Source organism: Natator depressus, chromosome 6 (assembly GCF_965152275.1).
Source record: "Natator depressus isolate rNatDep1 chromosome 6, rNatDep2.hap1, whole genome shotgun sequence".
Taxonomy (NCBI): Eukaryota; Metazoa; Chordata; order Testudines; family Cheloniidae; genus Natator; species Natator depressus.
The window spans coordinates 9,823,623-9,837,179 of record NC_134239.1 but is presented as its reverse complement, the minus strand read 5'-3'; positions in this window follow the sequence as shown (position 1 = coordinate 9,837,179).

The window sequence follows — 13,557 nt, the reverse complement described above, 5'->3', positions numbered from 1 at the left end:
AGGGGGTCAGATTAGATGCTCTAATGGTCTCTTCTGGCCACAAAGTCTCCTCATTTCTGAAAAACTGAGTGGAGCATTGGGAGCAGCGTCTGATGTTTTACGGTCTAGCCGGCTTGCTTCCGAGAATGAACACTCCTTGAGTGGGGTGATCCACAGGAAGTAGCTCAAACCTCCAAAGTGCCTGGCCAGTGGCAGGACATTAGCACAGCAAGGGAGCGGTATGGCAGTGACATCACAAAGGCCTTTTGCAGGACCTCAGACTATTGGTTCAAGGTGGTGAGGAGGTGGTGACCTCACAGAGAGATGCTGACATCAGCCAGGCAGGACAGGGGCGAGGGGTCAGGGAAACCCCACAGACCTGTGTGGCTTTGCTTCAGCAAGTCTTCTTCTCGAGGTCTCTCTTTGAGGACTGAGAGAGTATTAGGGTTCACGTATGTGAGCGGAGGAGGAACCTCTTTTGAGTTTTCTCCTTTCCTTTTACTGATTTGACTAGAAAACAGACGTCCCTGTTTAGAAGGTAAGAGCCTTCTCAAAGTTTGAAACCTGCTCAGTCTGATCCATCTGGTGATAGTTGAATTCTAGGCGTGGAAAACACGAGTTTAAGGAGGCAGAATTTTGTCCCTTTGAATCACTGGGGACATTAGGGTTTGTCCTTTTGGTTTCACCTTCTCCTCCATCCCTCCCTCCTTTCTCTTCTTCTCTTGCTTCTTTTGTCCTTTCTCCTGTTCCCCTCCCAACACCAGGAGGTGTAGGGGGATCGGTGTGTATGTGTCATGGGCGAATGCTCTGCAGCTCCCATTGTGAGAGGTCCCCCCACAAATGTGGGGCTGAAATAGTGCTCGGGCAGTGATCCCCACCAGTGACCTGGGCCATCCTTTGGGCTGTCTGGTGAGAACCCTCAGCCTCCCGTCCTCAGTCTCTACCCTGATTGCCTGAGCAGGGGGTTATTGACAGGGAGGAGACTCAGGTCCTTGTTGTTCTCTTTTAAGACCAAGTAAATAAGTCATAACCAGTCATATGTTTGATGAATTTTGCTGCTTCTCTGCCTTAATTGTCTCTGAGCAGTTCATGATTCTCTCTAACATTCCAGTTCTCCTAAAATACTTGCTGAATAATTCCTGTGTAGTGTTGTTGGTCTGGAGCTCATTGGAGAGCACTTTATTCAGGTCATTCAATGTATGAAATTTGAGATCCGATGGTTAGTTTGAAAATCAGGGCTCTTGGGTCCTATTCCCAACTCTGCCGCTGACTGGCTGTGCGACCTAAGACACTACTATTCACTACTTAGCTCAGACTGAAGCATCTCATCTAATTTTCGAGATCTAAGTGTCTCTTCTTTGTGTGCAATGAGACAATTTAACACATTGTGAGAAACAGGAGGTGCTTTTGTTTTGCAACAAAATATTTTTTCAAAGAACTTTCATCCCACTTGTTATGATTTCAAGAAACAAACTGGTGTAGTCTGAATGGGATTTTCTGACAGAAGTGGTTTCAGTGAAATTTCCCCACCATCTCGATTCCTGCGCTCTATCCCTGCCTCAGGGGGTGGGGTGGGGGAGTTGTTGTCCATTAGAACAGGAGTCAGGACTGGTGGCTTCTCTTTCTGGCTCTGCCACCGCCTTGCTGTGTAGGCCCTTGGGTAGGTCACTTCCCTTCTCTGTACCTCAGGCTCCTCCCCATCTGTTCAATGGGAACAGGGACAATTCTCTAACTCTGGGCAGTCGTGAGCCTGAGTGAGAGAAGGGGCATTAAAGCCCTCTGTGAAGGAGAGAGGGGAGTTTCACGGTGTTTAGCACCAAGGAATGCTAAAGTTTGCTAAAATGTCTAGTGTGTGGAAACAAGAAATGTTCGGGGCCAAATTTTGTAACCATTGCCTTGTTTAAAGCCCATTCAGGGATGTGAATCCCTGTCCTTTAGGTACCTGGGGTTCTTTGCCAGCAGGAGAGAAGAGGTTCCTGCCTCCATTTTTGTGGCCTTAACACACCAGGTGCTGTGCCCCAGTTCTCGTCTGAGATCCCTGAAAAAGAACATCTTCCCATCCATTAACAAGACAGGACCTATCTTTGAAAGGGGAACAAAGAGAACCCTGGGACTTAACGACTAGCTAGCCTCACTTCCATAGCTGGAAAGATACTGGAATATGTTATTAAACAATCAGTTTGTCAGCACCTACAGGATAATTTGGTTCTTAGGACTAGCGAGCATGGATTTGTCAAGAACAAATCATTCCAAACCAATCCTGTTTCCTTCTTTGGCAGGGTTACGGGCCTGGTGGAGGTGGGTAAACAGTAGAAGTGATCTGTCTTGGTGTTACTAAGGCTTTTGACACAGTCCCATAGGACATTCTCACAAGCAAACGAGGGAAATGTGGTCTAGATGCAATTAGTGTAATGTGGGCAGGGCCGGCTCCAGGCACCAGCTTTCCAAGCAGCTGCTTGGGGCACCATTCAAAACGGGGCGGCAATCTGTGTCTCGTGGCAGCAATTCGGCGGCAGCCCCGCCGCTTTTCCCACTGCGGCGGCTTTTCGGCGGCAGTTTCGCTGCTCTTCCGGGTGCTGCAGCACTTTGGTGGCAGCTCCGCCGCTCTTGCGGTGGCGGCAATTTGGCGGCGACTGCTTGGGGTGGCAAAATGGGTAGAGCTGCCCCGAATGTGGGTGCAGAGCTTGTTGAAAGCCCATACTCCAAGAGCCCTTCTCCATGTTTGGCTGTCCAACAGAGAGAGTGTATCTAGTGGGTCTGGCAGGGATCAGCAGTGGGGCTCCCAGCCCTTCCCTTGTGGGAGACTGTTCCCTAGGCTGAGAGTCTCTGAGCTGGGCCAGACCCTGTGAGTTGCTGAGCATGGAAATCAATGGGAAATGAGGGGGTCCTGACCTTGATATGCCTGGGGACTTAGAAGTGGGGAATGGTTTCCCAGGAGAAGTCCGGACTCCTGAGTTCTGTTCCTTCTCTAGCCTGTGGGGCGGGTGGGAGGGGGGAGAAGTGTGACCTGGGATGGCAGGAGGGAGCTGCTTGTCCAAAGTGACTGATGGTCTTTGTGACTGACCCCAGTGCTCGAAAAGGAGGAGACTCCCGTGTTATTGCAGCACCAGGGATGATGAGGGGGAACATTGGGAGCAGATCATGCAATGAACTCCTGCCAGTGTGTGTATCTTGCACTCCCTGCACCCCTGTGGGGGGAGTAGGAGCTGCTCTGGCTGGGGCAGGGATGGGGAGGGACCAAAAAGGCTGGTTTGTGAGAGGCTGGCTTGACCCCAGACTCACGCCTACTCCCCGCTTGGTTCCAGGAAGGCCAGGCTCCTGAGGAGGTTCAGGAAGAAGGCTCTGCAGGTGGCCCCAGAGCCTGAGGGAAGCAGCTGCCATCTTCCCCAGGAGCAGAGCGGCCCCTCCGTCCCCGCTGGTGGGGAAGGAGCCCCAAGCCGGGCCAGGAGGTGGAAGTGCCCAGCCTTCTGGCAGGGGAAACCCGCTCCTGGCGCAGGCGCCGAGGTAGGAGAGGCAGTGGCCAGGCCAAAATGGAGCTGAGCCAGGATGCGGCTGGGCAGGCAGGACCCAGCCCAGGAGCGGAACCGGGCAGGGTGGCTCTGGGGCTTGTTGTGTGGGCAGCAGCGGCCCCAGGAGCCCAGCCCTGATTTCCAGCAGGAGGCATCGCCCTGCCCGGTCCCTGAGGACCTTCCAGCCTTCCCAGGGCAGGAGGTGGAGGATCCCTGTCCCAGAACCAGCAGCTCGGCCTGCTCCCCATGGGACAGCAGCAGCACCTGGGACTCGGGCAGCAGCGAGGCTGATGGACGCTTCTGCTTTGTTCCAGGTGAGGAGCCAGGCTGGGCTCAGGGAGGGGTGAGGAGGGACCTGTGAAGACCCTGTGCCCAGGCCCTCGACCAGTGCTGTGGGGGTGGATCCCCAGCCCAGGTGTCTGGCCTGAGCCACGTGAACCCCACTGACACTAGATGCTGCCACTTTGGTCCTTGGTGCTCCATGCGGTGGGGGGCAGGGAGGCACCTCCCAGGGAGTCCAGGACAGCGTGGGGGGGTCCCTTTGCTATGGGCTCCTGAAGGAGTTGGGGGCTGAAGGCATCCCTGAGAGGGGGGAGTGTGGGGCCCGATCTGCCCTAGGTGGGAAGGGGGCACATTGCCCCACCATGCCCCTGTCTTTACCCTGAGTGGCAGCAGGAGTCACCCTGTCCCCTTCTCTCCCTGGTGCAGGGACCGCCAGGGACTCAGAGGATGATGAGGAGGAGGAAAGGGTGGACGTGGTCACCGAGGAGGCTGCTCTCAAAAACACCCGAGAGCAGCTCCAGGGCTGAGAAAAGGTACAAACGTCCCCCAGCTGTGCTAGAACCGAGATTGTCCTGCTCCTTCCCAGCATCCCAACCCCCTGCAGAGGGTCTTGGCCCTCATGAGCCACCACCCCTAATGGGGACCTTTTTCCTCCATGATCTAGGACCCCCAAGATAGGGGTGTTTGTCACACACCAGCCAGGATCTCCTCCCCCACAGGCACTGTCCCAGTTCCTGACCCTGCTTGTGTAGGAGTCGTGGGGGATTTGGACAATGGGCGGGTCCCCACTATCCCCCATTCAGGCCTAAGTCCTGCAGCTGGTGTGGCTGGAGCAGGGAGGTCCCTGGCTAACTGGCTCTCTCTCCCCTAACCCCACTCCTGGTGGGCGCAGGATGAGGCCCAGCAGTTCCTGTTCCTGCACGCCATCCACCCCGCGTGTCTCGCTGCACAGCAGAGAGGGCAGGACACACTGGAGCCGCACTGCTGGAAGGCGGCTGTGGTGGAGAGGATTGTGGTGAGCGAGACAGGGCGCCCGGCAGCTGGAGGGTGGACAGAGACATGGGAGGGGCAGGGGGTCTCTGCGGGCCAATGGTTGGGGGATGGCTGGTGCTGGAGGGGCAGCTGTGGGCAGGGATTGCTGGGGCTGAAGCTTGGCAGAAGAGACAGGAGAAATAGTGGGCAGGAATCGGAGGAGTGGGAGGCAGGTGGGGGGATCCTGCTGGCTGTGTGGGGTGCTGGCTGTGTAATCTCCTCATTGGGAAGTGTCAGTGAGGCCCAAATCTAACACTCTCCTTTGCGTCTCACAGGACCTCATTGACGAGCTTCCAGATGGCTCTCCACCCAGCGCAGTCCTGGCCAACTCCCTGACTTCTGTGGGCAACCTCAGGTACTGAGACCCTCTTGCCCGGTTCCCCTAACCCTGGTGCTGCTCAGGCCCATGACTGGGAGTCACTGCCCCTCCCACTCCCAGGTCACCTCCCTGGGGTGCCTCCTCTGGCAGAGGTGGCAGAAAGGTTCACTCTCTCTCTCCTGGCTGCTCTGATCTTTTCCCTCCAGTAACATTGCAATGGCATTGGGGAGAGGCTGACTCCCAGGATCAGATACAGGAGGGGCAGCAGGGTCCAGGGAACAGGCGCCATTCCTGCCCTGCCACTGTCTGTCTGGTAGACTTTGGCCTTATCAGTCCCTGGCTCGGTTCCTCAGTTTCCATTCTTGCCAGCCTCTGCCTTTTTCCCTGCAGTTTCACGTCCGTGTTGGTGCCAGTCCCACCCCTGCACTGCACAGTCTAATACTGGCTCCTCTCTCTTGACAACACCATGACACCTGCCCTTGAGCCAAAGCTGGAGACCCACCTCCTTCGAGCTGCCCTGCATGCAGTCTTCACCCTGGGCACAGAGAAGAACACCACCCAAGTCCAGGTAGATCATGCTAAATCCTGGTTGAAGAGCCAGCTGTCATCCTGCCACAAATCTTGCTAATTGCCTGCAGCGGGATGTGAATGAGAGAGGCCAGGATATGTGTTTGGGGGTCTCACCAGTGCTTCCCAGAGACCCCCTCTTCCCATCCTGTGGCAGATGTAGCCCCAGTTTCCCTAACTCTGACCCATGACTCTCCCTTGCTTTGCAGTTTCTGCATAGGGTCTTGCCAGACCTCCTGGATGCCATGCTGGGGAACCCGCTGGCAGAGTCCCCAGACACCAACAGGCTCCACTACATCTTGGAGGTGAGCCCCATGAGAGGGGTGGGGGCAATTCTCCCTTAACTCTTAGATCCCTTTTCCAGTCTGTCCTCCGAGCTGGGCCCTCAGTGCGCCGTCCTTGGTCAGGGCACTCGGTGCAATGCAGTGTCAGGCCCTTCCTCCTTGAAGGACAGAGGAAGGAGCTGGGACTTCAAGCCAGAGCCCTGCCTGGTTCTGTTGAGCACTAACCATGGGCTGCCTGGCTGGCTTGGGGAGTGAGAGTCTGAACCCCTCCTGTGAGATCCAGAAGATTGTCCTCAGAGAAGAGTCACAGGCTCGTTCCTAGAGAAACAGGAGGACCCCAGAGAATCAGCCCTCGTCTCAGCCCCCTGGGAATGGGGAGGGGCTCATTAGCACAACACATTCACCTGCCCATTGATCCTGAGCTGCCTCCTTTCCCCGCAGCACATTAACTACTGGATCCTGTCCAGGGTGTCATGAGAGAGAGCCAGGGTCATTAGGAGCAGCACGGCCCTGCTTAGATCCACCATCACCCTCCCTGAGTTCGACGTAAGTGGCCTCTGACTCCAACTTCCTGACTCCAGATATAGGTGGGCCGGCTCCAGCGGGCTGTAGGATCTGCTGCTGCAGGGGCTGTGAGTTAGGAGTGTTCCTCTTGGGGAGGCAGAGTCAAAGCAGAGAATGAGCCTGGCTTGAATCAAGTTCTTCTTGTCCTGGTTAAGTGGCGACTCTTGCTTTTAAGGGGACCATGCTCCAGATTTATGCCTTCCTGTGATCCTGGAGCAGCTGGGGAAGCAAATCCTCATGGAGGTCCCTGCCTGCAGCCCTGTGCTCCAGGCTCCCTTGTGGGCAGAGACAGAGCTCCTATCCTCCAGCATCTCCTGCTGAGGGGAAGGAGAGTCCTGGTCCAGGTGGGGACTGGGAGCTGACAGGAAAATGCTGATGAAGTCCCCTCTCCCTCTCCCTTCCATTAGAACTCAGCCGAATTCCCCAGGATGGGTCACCACGTGGCACAGCTGGCTCTGTTCGTCCGTGACCCAGCCAAGGACATCAGTCAGCAGGCCAGGGAGGCGGTTTACCGGCTCTACCAGCTGCTGCTGTACCAGAGGGGTAAGGAACCCAGCTGGGAAATGGCACCCGAGAGAAGAGTGAGACTGGGACCCCAGCCAATTTCTCTCAGACTGACCCCGGCTGGAGGATGAGTCTCTCTCTTTCTGTCTTCTACACCACCCCCTGCAATTGTGTTGGGCCAGGCACACAGCGAGGACTCTGCCCACTGTGCAGCCAGCAATGGGATTGGAAGGACACAAACACTGCAACCAGAATGACAAATGTGTGTGTGTCTCTCTCTTTCCCAGGCCTGACCATCCATGAGGCCGAAGACCTGTGGGTCTGGGACTGGCACCAGGACAGCAGGTTCCTGGGCTACAAGAACAGAGCCAGGGTCGGGGAGGTAAGGACACTCTGGCTGGGGAGCTAGTGGAAGGGGAAATGGAGGCCACTGGCACTCACAGAAACTCTCCCATCTCTCTGTGGAGCAGGGTCCTTCCCTCTGCCCCCCAAATTCCTTCATCTGGGGCAGGAGCTCTTTCCCTCACACCCACTCCCCTCCCCCCTTTCCTTGGTCTACCCTCATCCCATTCCCCCTGTGCCCAGACAGAGCTCTCCCTGCCCCAGATGGTGCAGAAAGGCCATTGGGTCAGGGCCCCAGCCCCACTGAAGCTCGGAAAGCTCCACTTTTGAGGAGGTGGGGGTGGGACAGAGGCTCAGGGCTAGCTTCACCTCCTGCCCTTTATTCTCCCCTTGGCCCTTCTATGGGGTCTCTGGGTGTGAAATGAATAGGAGCCTCCTTCCCAGCTGTTTTCCAGACCCTGGAATCTGGCACAGCCTCCCCGATGTGCGCACCCTATAGCTGAGCCACGTCAGGGAGCAGTGGGGACGGGTCACCTTGTCCCATCCAAGCAAGCAACGCTGGCTCTCAAAGAGGCTTAGATGAAAGACCCCACTTCCTCATGGAGGTAAGAGCCATTTACTCCTTGAGGAGTGTTGGTCTCTTGGGGGAGACATGGCGTCCCCGATGCATAGCCTGGCTGGGAGCTTCCCCCCATCCCTGGCTCCCAGCTCTGGGACAGAGATGTCTCCATCATCGTACCACCCTGGTTTTGTTCCTAGGAAGGGGCTCCCCAGAGATGTCCTCGAACCTGGACTCCTGAGAGCGTATCTGGCAGGAGGCTCCAGCCCCTCAGACATGAAGAGGAGCATCAGGTAGTCTCGTTCACATGGCATCTCCGGTCTCCAACTCCACTTCCCGCAGCAGAGCAAACGAACCCATCAGCTCCCAGAATCCCAACTCTTTGACTTCCTTTCGCTCATCAGTGGGGTTTCTCCAGCCCCCTCACCACACCTGTCAGCCTCTGAATGATGAAGGGCCTGAATGTCCGAGTCACCGGAACAAGCAAAGTCCAGGTCCAGACAATGGGGCCTGTGTGTACTCAGCCCCTCTGGAAACCAGGTCTGAAATGGGGAGCAAGGACCCCAGGCCAATAACAGTAGGAGTGGGCAGAGCAGGCCTGTAATAGGGTGCTTTCCCCTGGGCTGCAGAGCCTGGGGCCTAGCCAAGCTGATTACAGAATGAGCCCTAACTGAGAGGCACCAGGTATCTCCCCCTAAAGAGCCAGACTTCCGTGGTGACACAGTCCAGCTGGGGTATCAACAGGAAGGAGAATGAGGTCATTCAGAGCAGCAAGGAAACTTGAGAAGAGAAGTAGGAAGTGTCCAGGGAAACCTGCAGCAAAGAGAAAGGAGCAGACCTTGCTATTGGGTACAGGGCCCTTGACTGCTACCAATGTCAGGGTGGGACTGGGTTCCCCTACTGGCCCCTAAGAAGGGGCTGTACTCAAACCCGGAGAGGGTTTCGAAGCCCAGCAAGGGGGCTGCAGGCTGAGCAAGATCCCCAGCCATGGATCTGTGGAAAGACCTCTTTGGACTTCTAGTGTAGACAAGCTGGGCCCCAGAAGGGTGGACCAAAGGTGGTAACCTGGCTGGAGGGCTGAGTTACCAGGCAGAGAAACTACCATGGTGCTGGAGCGACCATGGATGGGGGACGCTAGCCCAGCGAGAAGGCTGTGATGTCATGCCTGGTATCCAGCGCGGGCACGTAACAATGAGTAGATTTGTTTGATTGGCATAGTCAGGAGGATTGAATTCTGCCTGTGATCTACGAGGACTGATGGAAGACTTGGTTGCTGAAGGAATGTCTGTCCTCCCAAGCGGGTGTATCGAGGGACCGAGCCGGTCACTGGATTTCCCATTTTAGTTCCAGGGACTGGTTAAGCAGCCAAAGCAGGTCTAGGGGTTTCTCCAGGTGCTCCTAGAAAACCAAGAGAGGCAGAAGGAAGTGGAGGCAGAGCTACAGATGCAGCAGCAGCAATACCTGTGAGAGATCTTGCAAAGGGAATGCCCATGGACAAAAAGAGCAGACACGGAGAGCATGCCTGGGCTGTGCTGAGAAGGTTAGCCCAGGAGAGCAGGGCATGAGAAAGCGTACAAGCATGGCCTAATGCCAAGATGAGGACAATAGTTCTTTGTTTTGGGTGCAGAGAAGCAGGCCATATCAAAAGACCGGGCCTGCTTAGGAAATTGCTGAGTATCAAAAGGAGGGGCCAGGGCCCCAAGAGGTTAGAAAGAACGGAGAAGGTGTTCTCTGACACAAACCCCCATGAGGCAGGCAACGTGGAGGTGGCAGGGATGGCCATGGACTTTGCGGACCCTCCACCAACACACCCTGTCGGATGCTGCAGGGAGGTGAAGGACGAAATGGTTGGCCCAGAGATGAAGCAGACTGGAGTAGGGACAAACACAAGGGTGGAGCAGTCCATGGTGGGCTCTCTGACCCTGATGGAAAAGGTTTTGGTGTATGCAGCGGCAGTAGCAAAGAGGCTACAGAAGAAGCTAAAGGCTTCAGAAGAGGCTTTGCAAGCAGCTGTTAATGGGAATGAGTAGCTGCAGGAAGAGCGTTGGGATCCTGCAGAAGAGGAGGATGCCTCTGCATTCTGGTGAGGGAGCTGGCAGGGGAGCGGGAGACACTGTGGGTGCAGGCTGTACAAGCGCGCAGCCGGTTACAGCGACGAGATGACGAGGGATGAAGCTTGGACAAGAACAGAACTTCCCCTCGTGTGGGCCAGTTTCTAAGGAGGAGCGTATATGACAGGGGGGTTTGGCCTGTGGGCAATAAAGCCTGGAGCTAGGCCAAATGGATTACAGAGTGAGCTCCACCTGAGGGGAAAGCCAGGGAAAACCACAGCAAAGGTACAGGAGCAGGCCTAGCTGTTCGGTACAGGGCCATAGAAAGGGCTACCAAGGCCAGCAAGGGCAGGCCAAGCCAAAGTCAGGCTGAGGAAAAGCCCCCAAAGGGACGGAGGACCTTGTTTCGGTTAAAGACATTTTTGGACTTTTCCTCTGGGATGAGTGCGACCCAGGAAGCAGTGGACTAAAGGAGGGTCACCTGGCTGAAGGGCTGAATTCCCAGGCAAAAAACTGCAAAAGGGCCCAAGTGACTCTCAGCGGGGGTGGTAGCCCAACAAGAAAGCTGTGCCACCAGGCCTTGCCAGGAAGGGGCACTTATCGGTGAGTGAACTCTGCAACCCTGCCACTGAGTGGTAAGGTGATCCTGGCCAGGTTACTCTCCCACCTGGTGCCTCACTTTCTCAATCTTTGAAATGGGGATCATCCTGTCCCACATTAAGAAAGTATTTAATTCTCTACTCTTGCTTCCAAAATCCCTGCCCTCCTTGCCCCACACAGGCCTCTGCCCTGTTCCTCAAAGTTCCTTGCCCATGTTAGTGCCTGGGTCACTCCACAACTGCAAGGGCTCATGTACAGTCTCCTGCCAGCAAACTGAAACCGCCCCTAGATCCAGAATAGGAATCACAGTTCCTGTGCGCTGCCCTGAATGGAGTATAGACCATGGGCATGGGGAAGGCCAACACTCACATCCAGGTAGATCATCAGCCTACTCCTCTGTCCCAGGAGCAGGAAGGCCTCTGGTCCTTGCTCTCTTGGTAGCTGGAGCTGCTAAGTTGGGGGTGTGTTGGACCATTGGGCCTCCCGTGGTCAGGGCAGTCAGTGCAGAGCAGTGTTTAACCAGTTACCAATCCATGAGAGGACCTTATGATGTACCTATATGGCACAATACTACTTCATTGAATCTGTTGATTCAATTGCTCATTATTTGGGGTTCAGACCCTCTGTTCTCCCCCTGAGGTGACAGAACCCTGATTGTCACATCTGTCTTTCAGGCTCTGTCCCAGCCTCTCACACAGATATATCCTGCAACCAGCCCAGCTCAGGGAGCAGTGGGGACAGGTCATCTCATCCTGTCAAACCTAGCAACATGGGTCCCATTGAGACTCAGATGGAAGATCCCGTGCTCCTCCTGGAGGTAAGAACCGTTCACTTATCCTACCACTTGGGGCTCTTGCAACAAACGGGGTTCCTGCTACATATCCTGGTTGGGAGCTTTCCCTGTCCCTGGATCCCAGTGCTCTTACAGAAACCTATGTCTCATCATGATATCGTCATTTGATTCTCAGAGGGTGTGTCCAGAATCCTGGAGACTGTTTCCTGCTGCTGGAGGTTTGAGCGGGAAGAGATCACTCACTGTCACGACCCTGGGGTCTTCAACCCGGGTCTGTGGGGTTCATGGGAGCAGCCACACTCCAACCCTCCACCTGGAAGGCTGCTGAAAATTGCTTACCTAAGGCCCATGAAGCTCAGCCCCAGTTTGAGGCTCCGCTCCTGAGATCCTATTGGAGGAGTCCCAGAAAAGCTAATTGGCCCCCTGGTCCTCTTAAGACAGCAGCAGGAACAGGAAGCTGACTGAACACCAGGGCTGCTCCCTGTTCTGGACCGTGTGGTGCCTGTTTCTGCTGCCGCTCCCCTGGCTTGGTTTCCTGGCATCTGATTTGTGGTTGTGATCGCAAGTTTGTCTTTTGCTGCTGATCTTCCAGTTTTCTGACCCAGCTGACTCTCCACTCCTGTCATGGGAGTGTGGACTTTGGCTTTGACCAGTAGGTCTGGCTGCCCTTGACCCAGCCATGATATTGACTTTTGTTCAATTTCTCCAATGCCCTTTTCTGCTCTCCAGCAAGATACACCAGTCCCTTGGCTCCCAAAATCCTAGTTGCCTGCTATTCAAGGGCTGAGGGGTAGTGCTTGTATTGCCCCCACCCCAGCTACTTTTCCGATGGGAATCTCCCTAGAGCAGAGGAGAAATCTGCTCTTCTCTCAGGATCAGTCCCAGCAGTAATTCCATCCACCCTGGCCTCAGCTCAACTACTTTGTTTACCTGGGGTCAGGGACCACTTTTGAAGCCCTTAGCGTGTGGGTGGAAGTGGGAGCAGAGGCTGAAGCTCGAGCAGTTTCCACCAAAGAGCACCACCCTCTCTTTCTATGGTCTGGCTTGGGCTCACCATCCATCTTGGAGCTGAACACCAGATGGGAGCTGATAGATTGTCCTTGGCGGGCAGGGTTCTGTGTGTGACGGAGCTGTGTGCCAGAGAGGGCCAGGAGCAGATGCACCACGCCTGGCGGGACCGGGCTAAACAGCCTGTAATGCTAGGTGAGTCAAACCACGGCCACAGTACAGACACCCTGGGCATCCATGGGGACTGAATCTGGGCCCTTCACTACCAAGAGCACAACTCATTCCAACCTGAGTCATGGCAGTGGTGACCCCTGCCAGCCCCTCTGAGGTGGGTCAGTATTATCCCTGTTAGCTGGGGCATAGGGATAGAAAACAGGAGTTATTTTTCCTGTCTCCTGCTGGTGAACCTGAGCTGTACTGTGACTAATCTGCCTGAGCAGTACATGTTAGCTAAACTGTTTGCCACCCCCAAATGGTTAAAAATCATGAGACTGTTCTAAAAAAATGGAAGTTGGAGGTTTTTACTTGCTTTAGGTTTCTGAACTGTTAGGATGCACTGGTTTCATGTATTCAAGGTTTTCTCTGCTACCATGAGGGCTAGAAACTTTTGTAATGAAAGCTGAAATTCTCCTGCAATACAGTGGAGACAACCTTCATTCCCACCCCTTAAGTGTTATCCCCTTCCCTCCCCTCAACCAGTTTTGGCAGTTGTCGAAGCAGACAGACTCTCCTGGTGTGTATCTGGGCTCACATGACAGTTGCTGAGTGATCAGCATGGGCTCCAGGGTCAGCTTATCATTATGGTCCTTTTTATGTACTCCTCAGACAGAATAATTTATTAGGAACCTGATCTGCAGTCACAGGCTCCTCTCCCCTGGGCGCGTCATCTGGGGTGCCCCTCCACAGAGATGGGGTAGGGCTGCCTGGCCATAAGTGTGAAGATGGGGAAGGAAAGGAAATGGGGGTGATCTCATAGATCCCTGTGGAGTGTGGTGAGCCTCACAGGATACAGGGTGGCAGTGACGTCTTAGGGGCTGCCCCACAGGATATGGGGGGGGGGGGCAGGGACCTCTCAGGGTCTGAGGCCGGGGCAGCCTGTTGTGGCCCCTCAGGGAACATTCACTGGGACTGTTAGAAATTCAGGAGCTGTTTGATCCTCCCGAG